Source organism: Giraffa tippelskirchi, chromosome 8 (genome assembly GCF_054371585.1).
Source record: "Giraffa tippelskirchi isolate mGirTip1 chromosome 8, T2T-mGirTip1v1.2.pri, whole genome shotgun sequence".
In the NCBI taxonomy this organism is placed as follows: domain Eukaryota; kingdom Metazoa; phylum Chordata; class Mammalia; order Artiodactyla; family Giraffidae; genus Giraffa; species Giraffa tippelskirchi.
The window spans coordinates 106,199,404-106,218,309 of record NC_137282.1 but is presented as its reverse complement, the minus strand read 5'-3'; the positions used below and the strand labels follow the sequence as shown (position 1 = coordinate 106,218,309).

At 36.5% G+C, this 18,906-nt stretch overlaps 1 long non-coding RNA gene across 1 annotated transcript; it reads right to left on the bottom strand.

The window, feature by feature from the left end:
* Nucleotides 1–13,151: 13,151 nt before the first annotated feature.
* LOC145516329 (uncharacterized) lies at nucleotides 13,152–18,393 on the bottom strand. The gene is made up of 2 exons (XR_014061303.1): nucleotides 16,016–18,393; nucleotides 13,152–13,813 (listed from the first exon to the last, which is right to left on the bottom strand). It is a non-coding gene; the product is annotated as an uncharacterized LOC145516329 (long non-coding RNA).
* Between the last annotated feature and the right edge of the window lie 513 nt (nucleotides 18,394–18,906).

Here is an 18,906-nt window from a genome sequence, read left to right as displayed (position 1 = left end):
CTGGAATGGGCTGCCATTTCCTTCTCTAATGCATGAAAATGAAAAGTGAAAGTGAAGTTGCTCAGTCGTGTCTGACTCTTCGCGACCCCATGGACTGCAGCCCACCAGGCTCCTCCGTCCATGGGATTTTCCAGGCAAGAGTACTGGAGTTGGTTGCCATTGCCTTCTCCTAGGGAGTATCAAATAGTGAGAACTCACACAAAGGAAACCACTTGAATACAAGACCCGGCATCACCCAACCACCAGTAGCACCCTGTGAAGGACGCCTCATGTAAACAACAAACAAAACAGAAATACAAACCCAGTCATCAGCAGACAGGATTACCACCTCACTCAGCCTTGCCCATCAGAGGAAAAACAAACAAACAAACAAAAACTCATCACAAATCTCACCCTATATGAAGCTCACACAAACCACTGATGGCTAACAAACACATGAAAAGATGCTCAACATAGCTCATTTACTAGAGAAATGCAAATCAAAACTACAATGAGATATCACCTCACACCAGTCAGAATGGCCCTCATCAAAAAGTCTACAAACAATAAATTCTGGAAGGGGTGTGGAGAAAAGGGAACACTCTTGCACTGTTGGTGGGAATGTAAATTTATACAGCCAATATGGAAACGCCTTAAAAAACTAGGAATAAAACCACCATATGACCCAGCAATTGAATGAGACACATGTATCCCATTGTTCATTGCAGCACTATTTATAATAGCTTGAACATGGAAGCAACCTAGATGTCCATTGACAGATGAATGGATAAAGAAGTTGTGGTACATATACACAATGGAATGTTATTCAGCCATAAAAAGGAACACATTTGAGTCAGTTCTAATGAGGTGGATGAACCTAGAACCTATTACACAGAGTGAAGTGAGTCAGAAAGAGAAAGATAAATACCATATTCTAACACATATATATGGATCTAGAAAAATGGTACTGAAGAATTTATTTACAGGGCAGCAATGGAGAAACAGACATAGAGAATAGACTTATGGACATGGGGAGAAGGGAGGAGAGGGTGAGATGTATGGAAAGAGTAACATGGAAACTTACATTACCATATGTAAAATAGATAGCCAAAGGAAATTTGCTGTATGGCTCAGGAAACTCAAACAGGGGCTCTGTATCAACCTAGAAGGGTGCGGTGGGGAGGGAGATGGAAGGGAGTTTCAAAAGGGAGGGGATATATGGATACCTATGGCTGATTCATGTTGAGGTTTGACAGAAAACAGCAAAATTCTGTAAAGCAATTATCCTTCAATAAAAAAATAAATTAATTAAAATTAAAAACAAAACAAACAAAAAATAGTAGCATTTTTAGTGTCTTAAGGTAAAATGCTATATAACTGAAAAACAGGGCATAGAATTAAACCTTTCTCTCCCTTTGGAAACATATATAATTTAATGAGGACTCAACTCTCTTTTTGTAAGGTCAGAAAATCATTCTTTTGTAAATATTAAGGAGGAAAGTATCAATTTTTACAAAAAGGAAATTTAGGAAGAGGAATGGCTGTCTATTAAATTAAAAGTCAAGGAAACAAAATAAATTTTGTTGAAAAAATTAAAGGTTATACCTTGGTCAGAACTAATGAGGGAAAAGAATAAAACTTCCTTTCTTTGTACCTTTTTGCTTTCCTCTCTGACATCAAGGATAATTTTTCATTTTATATAATTGACTCAGTTTTAAGTAGCACCTTCCAATAGACAGAGAATCTCATAAGAAATATGGATTCAACTTCCAGATAACCAACTGGTTGGCCCAGGTTCCAGGACAGAAGCCAAGATTTGATTTAAAATAAAGAACCAGATAGTTTCTCAGCAAAGTTTGTTCTCTGATTATCCAGAGAGCCTGCTCAAGACTCCAGTTTAATTTATCCAAGGCACACTTTGTAGTTTTCCACTCATTACAGCTTGCAACAACATGCCATATGATTTATGTCTTCTTTCAAAAGTAAGCTCACCTTGCCCGGATGGGCAGTTTTCCTCCTGCCTTGCTGGCTTCCTTTTCTAAGGCTCCTTTAGCTATTCAGTCTCTCCTACTTGATCTTTAACAGTGGACTTCCTCAAAGTTTAACCCTTGGTTCTCTTTTACATAGCAGAAGACATAGATCTCTCTCCAGATGATTTCATCAACTGTCATGGCTTTTGTTACTGTCGGAATGCTGAAGACTACAAAAGGCACACCTCTAGACCAGACTTCCCTCTGAGCTCCAGCTCCCAATGTCTACAGAGAGCTAACATTTAGTGACTGTTCACAAAGTGCTCTGACAAGCGCTGTAATGCAAATTTTTAATTTAGTCTTTTAAGTATTATCATATTTTATCCTTTTGTTTGTTTTCAAGTATACATATAATATTGACAAGATATACATTCTTATGAAAACTAAAATGATAGAAAAGAAAAAGATCAGTCATATCAGTCTGCCTACTATTCAGCTTCCTACACCACCTCATCTGCTCATCCTCAGGTATCTACTGTTAGTTTGACGTATGTTCTCATTTAATTTGCACAACTCAGGGAAGGTGCTGTTTTAGTTGTCTCCATTTTAAAGATGGGGAAAAGGATATATAAGATTATTTTAAAACTTATCCAATATTTCATGGATGGTAAGTGACAGCATAGGTAATACAAATTCAGTTCATCTCAATTCAGCACCTCCACTCTTCCATTTCTATGTTGTCTACTCAACTGGGTGTTTCTCAGAGACACACCAGATTCATCTGTCTGAACTTAAACTTATAATTTTCCTGCACTGTACCCACTCACCAAGTCTGATCCTTCTCTTGGGTCTTAATGTCTGCAAATGACACGATCAAATACCCATTTGTTCACTGAGAAAATATAATACCCCTTCTCCTTTCATAATTTATAACTGATCACTCACCAAACCTCACTGATGTGACTCAGAAATCTTTCTCGGATCTACGAGACTTTTATCATCAGAGGTGCCACCTGAACCTCTTGACTAAATCTGCTTTCAGACTTGTGTGTATGAGTGCTAAGTTGCTACAGTCATGTCCATCTCTTTGCCACCCTATGGACTATGGCCTGTCAGGATCCTCTGTCCTTGTGATTCTCCAGGGAAGAATACTAGAGTGGGTTGCTTCCAGACTTGCAACCCTCCAAATCACCTATGCACAACTGCCAAATGGACCTTTTAAAAATATTCACATTGAAGTGTCACCCCCCTCCTTAAAATCTTTGGCTTCCCATTGTCCTTAGACTACAATACAAAATTATTGTATGGCTTACAAGGCTCTCTTAGTCCAGTCTCTGCCCACTTCCCTGGCCTTCCTTCAGTCTCTGTCCTCCAGGCACATTGGTCTTCTCTCAGTTCCTCAAACAACTCAATCCCCTTTCAGCCACAGAGACTTCACATATGCTGTTTCCTGTATTTGGAGCTCTTTTGCCCTCTTTCTTAATTTTATAACTCTGTTCAGTATGTAAAACTTGAGCTGCCCAGGAGAGCCTTTGCTGTCCCCTCAATCTATTTCTAGTTTCACTCTGATATGCTCTTCTATCACCCTTTCCCTGGAGAAGGAAATGGAAACCCACTCCAGTATTCTTCCCTGGAAAATTCCATGGACAGAGGAGCCTGTTGGGCTACAGTCCATGGGGTTGCAAAGAATTGGACACAACTGAGCACATGGTCTCATATCACCTTTTACTTTGGATTTATTCCATTTATCATCACATAGTTAATTCATTAGTCCAAAATAAATATGTTTCCCCTACTAGACCATAAGCTCTAGGAAGACAAGAACAGTGTGTCTCTCACTCAACCCTGTGCCTGGAAGATAGCAGGCATCTAATAATTTATAAAATGAAATTCAGCCTGACACTCAATAAGTAGCTTTCTTAGTAAGTAAGTAACTTACTTAGTTGGCTCTCAAGTTTCCATTCCTAGAAATAGGAATGGCAGAACTAGCTTAGAGTCACATTACTTCTTTCAGGCAAGTTGGCTTCACTCCCCACAGGCCTGGCCTCTGATAAGAGTATCTAGAATTTAAAAAGTTCAAGGAGCTAAAGATATTCTCCAATGAACATCCCTTGGGAACAGAAATGAGGCACTTTAAATCTTGGCCTTTTCTCCCTTTCCTCTCCCCTCCAACCCAAGAATCACCAGAGGAAGTCTAAACATCACAAAGCAAGATTACTGGAAAATCTTTTGCAAATTCACTTCTCTGTATATTTCTAAACAGTATTGCTTTAATTGATTCAAGTTTGCAGGATTGGATTTTAATTTCAAGACAACTCCCCAAACAATTCACCACAGAATAAAACATTGGAATTATGGTAAGTATAATTAAAATGCCATTGCATTCTAATACTGTCTCTTCCTCCATTGCTCCCACCCACAATTGGTTTTCTGTACCAACAGAGAAACAGCTGTATGAGCAGCAGGAGTCCATCTGTGTGCTTCCATCTGAGGCTTCTTTTGCACTTGTACCAAGTGGATCTGGAAAAGCAGAATGCGTTCCCTTCTTGATTCTACTGTTTTCCATTATTTCACATGTATAAAAAATAAGAGTGAAAGAGTCTTTGGAGCTCTCTCTTAAACTGGTACTTCCAAGAAGTTCAAGGGTAGTTAACAATATTTCTCTTGATTTATACTATTGCCAAGAATTCAGAAGCAGTTAAGGATGGGTGAATCCCTATCAGAAGGAGGCCAGTCCCTATCACTTTACTTGGGAATGAACTGTAATGTTCAGGCTAATGGCATTGTTATGATGGTGCCTCACTCAACATAGAAAGAAACAAGGTCTGAAAAAATGAAAATGATGAGGCACTTCAGAAGTTGTCAAACTTCCCCATTCCCAATACTTTCTTTCTTCTCCACCATCAAACTCCCATCATAAAATTCATGAAGCAGGTTCATGTTGAACTTGTCATCTCAGCAGACTTGAAAGCCTGGGGAATAGGAAATGTCCTGGAAGTTGTAGTGTTCTAACTCTGGACAATCGCTTTCATCAGCTTTCTAAAAGTTTGTTCTCTGCAGCAGTTTTTTAGGCCATTGTCATCATAGGCTACGTCTCTTTTTAACATGCATGTAAGGAATGACCCAGAAATCTCTTATCCTTCATTTCAAGGGTCACCTCTTCAAATGGTCTTTCCCAATTTCTCCAGAAAGAGTTAAGTGCTCATTCTATTTTTCTCTTATTGTTTGTATCAGTTCATAGGTATCTATAATTACAAACTATAATTTTTACTTACATGTCTAAATTCTTCACTGATTCTAGCGTTTCCTATTTTTGCTTTTATCTCTAGACTCTAAAATATGAATAAGTGAATGGATGAATAAGATTTGTTTTTTTATTTTTATTAATTTCTTAATGGTACAGCAAAATATACCAGACAAGTAACAACTGTGAAGTACAGGAGGATACTCATTGTCCAGAATATTCTATATAACCCATGGGCAGGAAAAAGTTTCTTTGAAGAAATCAACCATAAACTCAAATTCCCAGTTTAGCCCCTCATGTCTACCTTCTATCCAATCATATTTTTGCATTTTAAATATAAAGAATGAGAAATCAGCTCTAATTATGTAACTGTGACAGCTTACTTTATCTTGCCAAACTTTAATTTCCCAAACTAAGGCTTACAGGGCTGGTGTGAGCTAATGCACAGTGCACAGAACAGCACTGATTATAGTGTCTGACAGACAGTGAATGCTGAACAGTACTCAGCTCTCATTCTTATGAATATTAGGAACTTTATACACATTTTAATTTTCCTCTATTCTCCCTGTATCTGTGCTGTTACAAAGCTGTTAGCCATAAATAAATGATCAAAAGACAGGAAATGAGAGGGAAAATGTGAAATAAAAACAGCCTAAAACCCAGAAAATCCATCTTTGAAGAGTAATGATATATTTCATTTATATCAGATCCACATGCAATTTAGCTTAAGGAATTTTCACTACCCAGACATGTCATATCTTCTTTGATAACTAATGGTTTGACATATCTTTTGGCTCAAAAGACTTAACATGCCATGGTGCAGGGGATGTGTTTCCTGGGGCCAGCTGCCACAAAAGAGGCTCTGCAGATGAACTTTATTTAACAAGCTGATTTCAGACATCAGTAATCGAGAGAGAGAGAGAGACTAAAGCACTGGTTTCATAACTCGGGATTCTAGTTAAAATTAATAGACAAAAGATTGTAATGTATCAAAGGGTAACTACATTCAAATCTGCTTTTCTATAAGTGACTCCAAAAGGTCTTTTTTTTTTTTGGCCTTACTATAAAAAAGTAAACTGAATATCAATTAAAGACCAAATTTGGGGCATGGAAAACAAAATAAAACAAAGCAGATATATTCCTAAGATTTTCATCATGTGCGCCACGATCTCTCACTTGCCACCCAAGTAAGCATGAGTAATCACATACTGGGGTCCTGAGAGATGTCAGCTTTTCTGCTTTTCATGGGGGATTCTTAGTTAAATAAAAACAGTCCTTGTTTTCAAGAAACTTATGTTCTAGCAGATAAGACTGGCTAATAAAATTTTTATACTCAGCATAAGTATTATTGTAACAATAAGAACATGGCACTTGTAGAGCCCAGAAGAGTATTATTGTAACAATAAGAACGTGGCACTTGTAGATTCCCAGAGAATCAGGGAAGTCTTCCTGAAAGAAGTGACATATGCTAAATTTTATAGCATAATCAAGAGATATTAGTCACAGAAGGAGGAGATGGGTAACTAAGGGGAGGAACCACACGTGCAAAGAGTGAAGGCCAACAGTATAACTTGTTCAGTGAGCTACAAATAGATCACCATGGCGCAAATGGGGTAATACAGAGGCCATAGACAGGAGTCAAGGATGGAAAAATAGTTGAAGATCTCCAGGAGACTTGTGTGTAAGAGCTTAATTTTTTCCATCAAAGCTATATAAGTTGGAAAGTGACATAACCAGATTTGCATTGCAGATCACTTTAGCTGACTTATAGAGAATGGACCATATACAGAGATACATCAAACTTTATCACTCATAGGAAATACATAGCAAATAGTACACTTAAACACAGAAAGAGAACTAAAGAATAGTTTCACAAAGCAAAAGAGAGTTGCACTGCATGTGATGCACTGATACTTTCTATTCTGTTTCATTGTTTAAAATTCTGGTCTCAGCCTTCAATTGACTTCATAAGTCTAACGGGATGTGACCTATGGTTTGAAAAACGCTTGATAAGAAAAACCAGACTGGAGTCAGGAAGATCAGATAGGATTATTATAGTAATTCAAGCAAAAAAGAGATGTGGACCTCAGCTAAGACAACATAATGAAAAGGATCTGATAGCTTTTGCCTTATTATGAAAGCTCCATTTATTTTAGTTGCTATAACCTAGTTAAGTAAACTTGGCAGCATTAGTGCACTTATGAGATAATCATCAACTGAGTGCCTATGTCACACTGTGCCAAGAGCTTTACACATATATTAACTCTAAATCTGACTGTAACACTGCAGAATAGATATTTCTCTATTTTACAGATAGGAACACCAAAAGCCCAAGGAAATCAAGTAGATTTGACAAAGTCATGTTGATTGAAATTAGCAGATAGGTGCACAGCCAATCTATTTAGTGCTAGCTAATTTGTATGAACTACTGTAGTAGTTATATAGCAGTAATGTAGTACTTTGATGATTATTTAGCTTATTTCCAGCTTTTGGCTATTATAAACAATGCTATCACAGACATTTTGGGGTCTATGTACCAGAGTTCCTTAAGAGAAAAATTCTTGGATTATAAGGTAGAGTTATCTTATATTTTATCCTTATTAAGAATGCATCTATCAGTTACAGTCTACTGAGTGTTTTTGCACATGTAGTTGCTGGATTTTTCTATAGGCCTTTTATATATATATATATGTGAGTGAAAGTTGCTCAGTCATGTTCGACTCTTTGTGACCCCATGGACTATACAGTCCATGGCATTCTCCAGGCTAGAATACTGGAGTGGGTAGCCTTTCCCTTCTCCAGGGGATCTTCCCAACCCAGGGATGGAACCCAGGTCTCCTGCACTGCAGGTGGATTCTTTACCAGCTGAGCCACAAAGGAAGCCCTTCTGCATCTGTGGAAGTAATCATATGATTTTGTGCTGTAGTTCTATTAGTATTATAGATCTTTAATGTTTTCTATTATGATTTTGTATTGTAGTTCTATTAGTATTGTAGACCTTTAATGTTTTCTGTTAGTATGATAGATTTTAACGTTTTCTATGACATTAAATACTCTTGCATTATTAGAATCAGTTCAGTTTAGTAGCTCAGTCGTGTCCGACTCTTTGCGACCCTACGGACTGCAGCACACCAGGCCTCCCTGTCCATTACCAACTCCCGGAGTCTACCCAAACTCATGTCTACTGAGTCAGTGATGCCATTCAACCATCTCATCTTCTGTCATCCCCTTCTCTGCCTGCCTTCAATCTTTCCCAGCATCAGGGTCTTTTCAAATGAGTGAATTCTTTGCATCAGGTGGTCAAACTATTGGAATGTCAGCATCAGTCCTTCCAATGAACACCCAGGACTGATCTCCTTTAGGATGGACTGGTTGGATCTCCTGGCAGTCCAAGGGACTCTCAAGAGTCTTCTCCAACACCACAGTTCAAAAGCATCAATTCTTCAGCACTCAGCTTTCTTTATAGTCCAACTCTCAAATCCATACATGACTACTGGAAAAACCATAGCTTTGACTAGATGGACCTTTGCTGGCAAACTAATGTCTCTGCTTTTTAATATGCTGTCTAGTTTGATCATAACTTTCCTTCCAAAGAGTAAGCGTCTTTTAATTTCATGGCTGCAATCACCATCGGCAGCGATTTTGGAGCTGCAAAATAAAAAATAAAATCAGTCACTGTTTCCACTGTTTCTCCATTTTTTTGCCATAAAGTGATGGGACGAGATGCCATGATTTTAGTTTTCTGAATGTTGAGCTTTAAGCCAAATTTTTCACTCTCCTCTTTCACTTTCATCAAGAGGCTCTTTAGTTCTTCTTCACTTTCTGCAATAAGGGTGATGTCATCTGCATATATCAGGTTGATATTTCCCCCAGCAATCTTGATTCCAGCCTGTGCTTTATCCAGCCCAGCATTTCTCATGATGTACTCTGCATATAAGTTAAAAAAGCAGGGTGATAATACACAGACTTGATGTAATCCTTTTCCTATTTGGAACCAGTCTGTTGTTCCATGTTCCATTCTAACTGTTGCTTCCTAATCTGCATACAGGTTTCTCAAGAGACAGATCAGGTAGTCTGGTATTCCCATCTCTTTCAGAATTTTCCAGTTTATTGTGATCCACACAAAGGCTTTGACATAGTCAATAAAGCAGAAATAGATGTTTTTCTGGAACTCTCTTGCTTTTTCCATGATCCAGCAGATGTTGGCAATTTGATCTCTGGTTCCTCTGCCTTTTCTAAAACCACCTTGAACATCTGGAAGTTCACAGTTCACGGATTACTGAAGCCTGGCTTGGAGAATTTTGAGCATTGCTTTGCTAGTGTGTGAGATGAGTGCAACTGTGCAGTAGTTTGAGCATTCTTTGGCATTGCCTTTCATAGGGATTGGAATAAAAATTGACCGTTTCCAGTCCTATGGCCACTGCTGAGTTTTCCAAATTTGCTGGCATATTGAATGCAGCACTTTCACAGCATCATCTTTTAGATTTGAAATAGCTCAACTGGAATTCCATTACCTCCACTAGCTTTGTTTGTAGTGATGCTTCCTAAGGCCCACTAGAATTCACATTTCAGGATGTCTAGCTGGGTGAGTAATCACACCATCATTATCATCTGGGTTATGAAGATCTTTTTTGTATAGTTCTTCTGTGTATTCTTGCTATCTCTTCTTAATGTCTTCTGCTTCTGTTAGGTCCATACCATTTCTGTCCTTTATTGAGCCCATCTTTGTGGGAAATTTTCCCTTGGTATCTCTAATTTTCTTGAAGAGATCTCTAGTCTTTCCCATTCTATTGTTTTCCTCTATTTCTTTGCACTGATCACTGAAGAAGGCTTTATCTCTCCTTGCTATTCTTTCGAACTCTGCATTCAAATGGGTATGTCTTTCCTTTTCTCCTTTGCTTTTTGCTTCTCTTCTTTTCACAGCTATTTGTAAGGCCTTCTCAGACAGCCACTTCACTTTTTTGCATTCATTTTCTTGGGGATGGTCTTGCTCCCTGTCTCCTGTACAATGTCACAAACTTCTGTCCATAGTTCATCAGGCACTCCATCAGATCTAGTCCCTTAAATCTATTTGTCACTTCCACTGTATAATCGTAAGGGGTTTGATTTAGGTCATACCTGAATGGTCTAGTGGTTTTCCCCACTTTTTCAATTTAAGTCTCAATTTGGCAATAAGGAGTTCATGATCTGAGCCACAGTCAGCTCCTGGTTTTGTTTTTGCTGACTGTATAAAGCTTCTCCATCTTTGGCTGCAAAGAATATACTAAGTCTGATTTCGATGTTGGCCATCTGGTGATGTCCATGTGTAGAGTCTTCTCTTGTGTTGTTGGAAGAGGGTGTTTGCTATGACAAGTGCGTTCTCTTGGCGAAACTCTATTAGGCTTTGCCCTGCTTCATTCTGTACTCCAAGGCCAAATTTGCCTGTTACTCCAGGTGTTTTTTGACTTCCAGTCCCTTATAATGAAAAGGACATCTTTTTTGGGTGTTAGTTCTAAAAGGTCTTGTAGGACTTCATAGAACCGTTCAACTTCAGCCTCTTCAGCGTTACTGGTTGGGGCGTAGATTTGGATAACCGTGATATTCAATGGTTTGCCTTGGAAATGAACAGAGATCATTCTGTCATTTTTGAGATTGCATCCAAGTACTGCATTTTGGACTCTTTTGTTGACTATGATGGCTACTCCATTTCTTCTAAGGGATTCCTTTATTATTAAAATAAACCCCACCTATTCATACTTTAAAAAAAGGTATCAATGGACTCTGTTTTTTATTGATATACTAATATTTAAATTCATATAGGATGTCTGTATCAATATTCATAAGTAAGATTAGTCCATCATTCCTGATGCAACCTTGGGTTAGCTATGGGGATTTAATACTTTCTTCATAAAAATAAACTTGAATTTTTCTCTTCTGTTTTTACACTCTGGAATAATATAAGTGGAATTATAATCATGTCATTACTAAAAAGTTGAATTCTCCCATGAAACTATTGGGAGATTATGTTCTTTCATAGGGGTAGCTTTAGGTATGTTTCCTATTTTTTTGAAGATAATCTGCCTGTAGAGACTGTCTCTCCTGTTATTTTGGTAACATTTGTTTAATTATCTACTTAGTTAGACTTCAAATATTTGCATAGAGTTCCAAAGTATTTCCAAAATGTCTTAAAATTATTTAAAATTTTTCTCCTTTTATGACTATTTATTTTGCCCTCTCTAATTGTTTATAATATGCTTTCTCTCCTTTCTTGATCAGATTACCTAGTGGCTTTCTGTTTTGCTTAGTTTTTTAAATGAATGAAGCTCTTGGTTTTATAGTATTTCTGTTTGCTATATATATCATTTTATTTATAGCATTTCTGTTTCCTAACTTGTTCATTTATGCTTTTAATTAATTCCTTTCTTGGATTACTTTGGTTTATTTTGTGATTTAACTTTTAACATTTTGAATGGAGTTTTTCTAACTCCAATAAATGAAGTTTTTTATTTTCCATTTTTCTTAGTCTTATGGACGTAGGATTTAATGGCATAAGTTTCCAGGTATTAGAATGTTTTGTGCATTTTTAGGTCTTTATAATTTCTAGTTTTATTCCATTATGGTAAGAAAATACTCCTGTAATATATCATATATTTGAAATTTATGAATTTTTCTATGGACTTTATTAGGGTTCATTTTTGTGAATGCTCCTCATACACTAGAAAAAATATCTACATATGATTAGACAGCAATATATAATCTTTAATTACATAGAAAGATATATGCATATACTTATGATGTTACTTAGGTTTCCATATGAAGGGCTAGTTAGCAAACTATAGTCTGACCCAACCTGCTTTTGTGAATAATATTTTCTTGGATAAGAACCACACCTATTTATTTATGCATTATCTCTGACTGTTTTATACTTCAACATAAGAGTTGAGTACCTGCAACAGGGACAGTATGGACCAGAAAATCTAAAATATATACTATCTGGCCTTTTCCAAAAAATATTTACTGGCTTTATTCTATATCATCATTAATTTTCTAAATCTCTTTCCTTTGGATATGTATAATATATAACATAGCATTGGATGTTACTTTTCCAATCAGAAAAATAATTTATAATTCTATTAACTTTTTTATTTTTTGATATGATCAATATTTTCATTTCAACTCTGTCATATTGTTTTATGTTATATAATACACCCAGCAACCTCCTTTTTTTGGTTATTTCCTATTTGGCCCCCACTGTGCAGGAGACACAGTAGGAGACACGGGTTCCATTCCTGGGTCCAGAAGATTCCCTGGAGGAGGGCACGGCAATTCACTCCAGTATTCTTGTCTGGAGAATCCCATGGACAGAGGGGCCTGGTGGTTTACACTCCATAGGGTCGCAAAGAGTCAGATGTGATTGAAGTGACTTAGCACACATGCACACATAGTGATATTATAAGATAGTAACTTCTTTTCCTTGCCTCTACCTCCGCATCTGGCTTGAGCCATAAATTACTTAGTAAGCTTTTTACACTTTTATGTGATTTAGTTTCCTTTTATTTTAATAATAACAATATATCATAATTTTCAGACTATGTAGCCATTGAACACCATACTTCCTGTTACATAACTACCATTTGGTATTAGTTCTATATGTAAATATATATTTAGTATTCATCACCAGCATGTTTGCCAATTTTCTTTCATTCTTTATTGTTGCCTGAACTCATTCTCTAGTACATTCTTCAAGAAAAAATATATTCCATGAATTATTGCATATTCATAACGGTTTGCATGCAACTTTATATCAGAAAGTCACTTTGACTGGAGAGAAAATTATTGGTCATATTTCCCTTATTGAATATGTTAACATGGTCTTTCATTATCTTCTGGCAAGAAAGTATTACCATCAAGCAGTTTGATGATATCAGATTTTCTTTTCTTGATAAATGCATTGGTCTTTTTTCTTAGTTTTCAATGTCTTTTTCTTTACAGTCTGGTAATTGACTATGATGTGACTTGCTGGTCTATGCATATTTTAAATGACACAATTCTATGCCAAATTCCAACAGATACATGGTTAGCTCTTTCAATATGCTGTTTTGTCTTTTTAATTCCAAAAACATTTTCTTGAGCTATGCTTTTTAATAGTTTTCCATTGTTTTGGTTTTCTTGTTCAGAGATTCCTAATTATATACATGTTGAACCTTTTTGTCTATCTTCATCTTTCACTTTTTCTTACATTATTTTCTCTTCCTGAATTTTTTTTCTTTTTGCTTACTATTTATCATCAGGTATTATTGGTTTTACTCACTTATTCTCATGTATGTTCAAGTTTAGTCTTCAGTTCTGAAATTTTTATTTTTCTTTGATTACTAATTCTTTCCTGACTTTTATTATTTCTAAGTTCTAACTTATTTTGAAAGGTTAGGTTATCAGGTTTTATTTTTAATTTGCTCTGTAGGCATGACTTTCTGGCTTTAGATTTTCTGTAGGGACATTATTATGCTCTGTATTATCTCTTTTTTATAATTACTTTTGTTGTTATTGTTGTTTAGTCACTAAGTCATGTTCAACTCTTTCATGACCCCATGGACCATAGCCTGACATATTTCTTGCCCATGGAATTTCCCAGGCAAGAATACTGGAGTGGGTTGCCCTTTCCTTCTCCAGGGGATCTTACTGATACAGAGATCCAACCCATGTCTCCTGCATTGGCAGGCAGATTCTTTACCACTGAGCCAAGAGGAAGCTTTTAAAAGCTATGACAAAAAATAAAATAAAATAAAATAAAATAAAAGCTATGACAAACCTAGACAGCATATTAAAAAGCAGAGACATTATTTTGCCAACAAAGGTCCATCTAGTTAAAGCTATGGTTTTTCCAGTAGTCATGTATGGATGTGAGAGTTGGACCACAAAGAAAGCTGAGTGCCAAAGAATTGATGCTTTTGAACTGTGGTGTTGGAGAAGACTCTTGAGAGTCTCTTGGACTGCAGTCAATCCTAAAGGAAATCAGTCCTGAACATTCGTTAGAAGGACTGATGCTGAATCTGAAGCTCCAATGTTTTGGCCATCTGATGCAAAGAACCAACTCATTGGAAAATACCCTGATGCTGTGAAAGATTAAAGGCAGGAAGAGAAGGGGGTGACAGTGGATGAGATGGTTGGATAGCATCACCAACTCGATGGACATGAGTTTAAGCAAACTCTGGGGGTTGGTGATGGACAGGGAAGCCTGGCATGCTGCAATCCATGGGGTTGCAAAGAGTCAGACATGACTGAGCAACTGAACTGAATTGAAACAGGGAAGCACTATACTTACTTTACAATGAATCAAAATTATTTTCCTTAATTTACAGGAAGAATGGATGGATCATAATAGTTTTTCTAGCATCTTATCTAGAACTCTTAATGAATTGATAAAAGATATAGCCTCTTATTTTCTGAAATCTTTTGACTTTGTTCCCCTTCATTTTTATATAAATCTTCTCTTTCTGGTCCTACTAACATTGTTTTGCCTAATTTATGTTATCTTTTTATTAGTTTCTCATAGATCTGTTTCAGTTGTGAGAGTTAATAGCACTGCTCTGGACTTTTCAGAAGCCAGACCTTACTGGCATGATTAGAACCCTGCTTTTTGTTTGTAATTTAGAAACTAAATCCCATTTCCTTCAAGGTAAAAGAAGTAAAAATAAAGTAAACTAATTAAGAAAAGATAGAGGATGAAGAGGATTAATCTTCAGACTAAGAAAAGTTACCAATAACTAGAAGGATAAAACATCTTAGAAAGAAAAGTAATATATGGTAGAAAAAATAACACTTAAGATAAAGGATAAAAACACAATATATTCAAAACACAAAACCAGAAAGGAGGAAAGGATTACAATAGAAGGTAATAAAAGCAAGTAGTGCTAAAATAAATTTAAAAGAGGAAAAAGAAAAATTACGTGGCAATAGGGTTCTAAAGTAATGGAAATAAAACAGAGGACAAAAAGACATTAAAAATTAGAAAAGCAAGTAAAGTAGAAAGTTCAAACTAAAGTAGAAATCTTATGCAGTCTATATCATAGCAATGACACCTATTAAAGTATTACTAGTTTATGAACAATAAAACAGAAGACAGACTTAATACATAACAAACAGAACAAAGAAAGTGAAAGAAAAGAAAAAAAGCTGACACATTGAAGACTGGCTTCCTGCAGCAGGGGATCTCACAGCAGAACCTGGAGATAGACTGCCTTTAGGAGCTCTTTTTAACTCTTGCCAGTCTACTGATACTGACTGTGCTTTAAACAGTCATTAAAGAAAACTATGTTCTTTCTAGAAAAAGAATAACCCTCCTTCTATGGCTTCAGCTGAATCTAATAAAGTGGTAGAAGTTCCTGATATTGTGATACTCATCCTCATTTCCCCTGCCCTCCATTACAGACTATAAATCTCAATCCACACACTGAGATAAGTGGGAAATTATAACTTTATTGTCTACAACTCAAAAGAATTTCTATTTTGTTCCCATTATGGCAGATGACAGAAGCTAATTTCCATCAGTATGCTGTGCAGTTTTCCCCTCTCATCTTTAACAATAAGTTCTAGAAGCTTCCCTGGTGGCTCAGCAACAAAGAATCTGCCCGCAATGCAGGAGACTTAGGTAGATGCAGGTTCAGTCCCTGGGTTGGGAAGATCCCCTGGAGAAGGAAATGGCAACCCACTCCAATATTCTTGCCTGGGAAATCCCATGGACAGAGGAGCCTGGTGGGCTACAGTTCAAGGGGTCACAAAGAGTCAGCCATGACCGAGTATGCAGGCATACATACTCTAGAGGACTGACCAAGTATGAAGGCACAGTGGAGTACGCAACATTCTTCCTTTTCTTGAAGATTTTTGTCTGTACTGGTATGTACTAAACTATTCATTGTCTTTGAGGGTGTGCAGAGGCAGTTTAGACAGCCCTCTTTGCCATCTGCTTGGCTTTTTAAAAACTGAGTGTTCTCCACTACTTCTGAAGAATCTCTACTCAGGGAAGGACATGGGAACCATTTTGGTGCTTGTGTGTGGAGTGGCAATCTACGGTCTTACTAGAATGTACCCATAATGCATTTGAAGCTCCCCTCTGGTGTCTCCTGAGTCTCCTTCATGGGGCCGTCCAAGAATCAGAGTCCAGGGCCCCTCTGTCCTGGATACAGGGTCTCTCTCCTCCTCAGACCAAGGAAATATTTTCTATTTTCCAAGAAAATCACCACCATCTTCAAATCCACACCACCTGTTTCCCTTCAATCTTGGGCTTTTGGAATTTTCAATCTAAAAAGCATCTAGGAAACAATGAACCCTGGCCAGCTATCAAACTGAAAGATAGGAGAAAAAAATGGGAAATACTTCAAGAAAGTATTGTAGATAATAAGTTCACAAATATGTTTCTGTCATGTAGTACTTTTTCTCACTATGTCTTACTCATTTCGAAAATTTTCGAACTAAATTCAAAAGGTTGCTTTTGCTTTTTTTTATTTTTAAGGTGTTCAGAAACACATTTTTCCTTCAATTTATAACAATATTCACTTTGCAATAAAATAGTAACAAGGTCAGATTAACACAATTATTAACCACCCTTGCTAAGTAAATATTGCCCCTACCCTTTGTGGGCTTCTGTGCTAAAACTTGGGAGTGGCTTTTTAAGCTTAATTTAAAAAGAAAATATAGCCTACAATTTTGATAAAAATGCAGTTTTTGTTGTCTCTCTCTGATAGTAAAATAGTCTTAAATTTTAGAACTGTCTTTTTATCTTGAATTAAGATCAGTTTTAGAAAAACATGAAAGAAAAGCAATGAGAATCTTTTTCCTTAGTATTACAACAACACATGTGGAATCAAATCTTGTGTCTATAAAACAATTATATTGTTGAGTATATGCCTCTCTTGTTTCTCCTGCACCTTCTGGGAAAATACCTAGGAGATCTTAGGAGGAGACGTAGATATTACTCTCTGATAGCCAGTTAAGAAGTTTTTATGTGAAAACTCAGAAGAGAGCTGAACAAGAAGGCAAATAAATCTTTTGTATTTTCAGAGGGTGGTGGCAGCTCTACTTTAAAGATAAATGTATACAATTTCAAATTTTCATCCCATACATCATTCTCAACATTTTGTGTGTGTGTGTTAACAATCCAGAGGTCTAGTTCATGCAAATCTGATGACTTTTAATTTAAACATCCAAAAAGTCAATATAAATTAATACAGTCTATGGTCTCCACCTTTGTTCAAGGAAAGCTATACATAAAATACCCTAGTAGAAGCAATGTAGATATTCTATATTAATAGATGATGCAAAAAAGAAAAAAAAGTGGGCATTTGGATTTTTCTACATCATCTTATTTCTGCAAACATCTCCCAACTTCCCAAGTTAAGGTTTGCATACAAAATGACTGCTAACTACTTCACTAAAATGACTTCATTAAATTTTCCCATGAAATTCCTTTAACAAAGGATCTATACATTAAACAAAGACTTCTGATTATATAGGATAAAGGTCTATAATAGTTTCATAGAGAATGGTTTCAAGTTAACTAAACAAGGAAAGAAAATCATAGAGACTGAAGAAATAATCAGAAATAAAAGAGAGAGAGGACAAGAAAGAAAAAATAATAATGAAGCTTCCAGAAGTCTACATTGTGGGTCTTCTACTACAGGCTTCCCAGAGTGGTTTACAATACATCCATTCCAATCAGGAAGAACCAATTATGTAAATCTGTACTCTCAACAAAGAATGTTAACTGATTCTGTGGGAAAGAAAGAGCAGATGGAGAGACCTTTGGGAAAGCTGGTGAAAATAAAAATTCCTGAGGCAGAAAGGATCCTTTCACTCAAGGGAAAAATCCAAGCTTTTTCCAGAAGCAGTTTTCTGTTTGTGTCCTTAGAGAGCAATACAAACGTGCAACAGAGTTAGGTTGATCAGGATATTTGACCTTCCAAAATGGTATATAACACCACTGTTACCAATTTAGCATGATCCATCATTTTGGAGAAAAGAAGATCCTCCTTTCAGAGGGTCATTTTGTACCAGTTACATTCATCTCTGAATTCAGAGCTCAAACTCACTCCATAGATATTAGGCCAGAGATCTCAGCCACTTTCTCAAGGGCCTTATCCACTACTGCAGGTCTCCAATGATGTTCTTTTGGACATGATCATGATGGTGGTATGTATTGCACTGCTAATATTCATACCATCATCCTCTATGGAGTAGGAGGAAGCAAAGGATCTGGGTGGAATTTTATCTTACGTGTGATTTTTTTCCATGGGTAGCACTTATCCTGAATTTTTTTTTCCCCATTCCTTCTCTCCACTCTTACCATCTTTACTACTTCTCCAGCACCTCCTCATTTTGCTTCTCATGAACTAAAGAAGACAGCCTGGTAGGTATTCTTCCCTACTTTTCTCCCTGGTCATTGAAACAATTGAAGGGGGACTTGTTTTATCAGACACAAACACATTATAGAAAGGTATGGCTAACAAAAGACTATGGTCTTGTAATAGACAAATAAAAATAAAAAAATTAGTGAAGAGGAATAAATCCTAATATAAACCACATTTAATATATAACTAAGGTGATATTTCAATAAGTGGGGAAAGGTAGTTCATCTCATAAATGGAACTTGAACATAAGTCACCCTTTCAAAGTTTACAATTAAGCATAGCATTTATTTTTATGTTTATTTTAAAATTTCATGGAAAACTACCAAAGGAA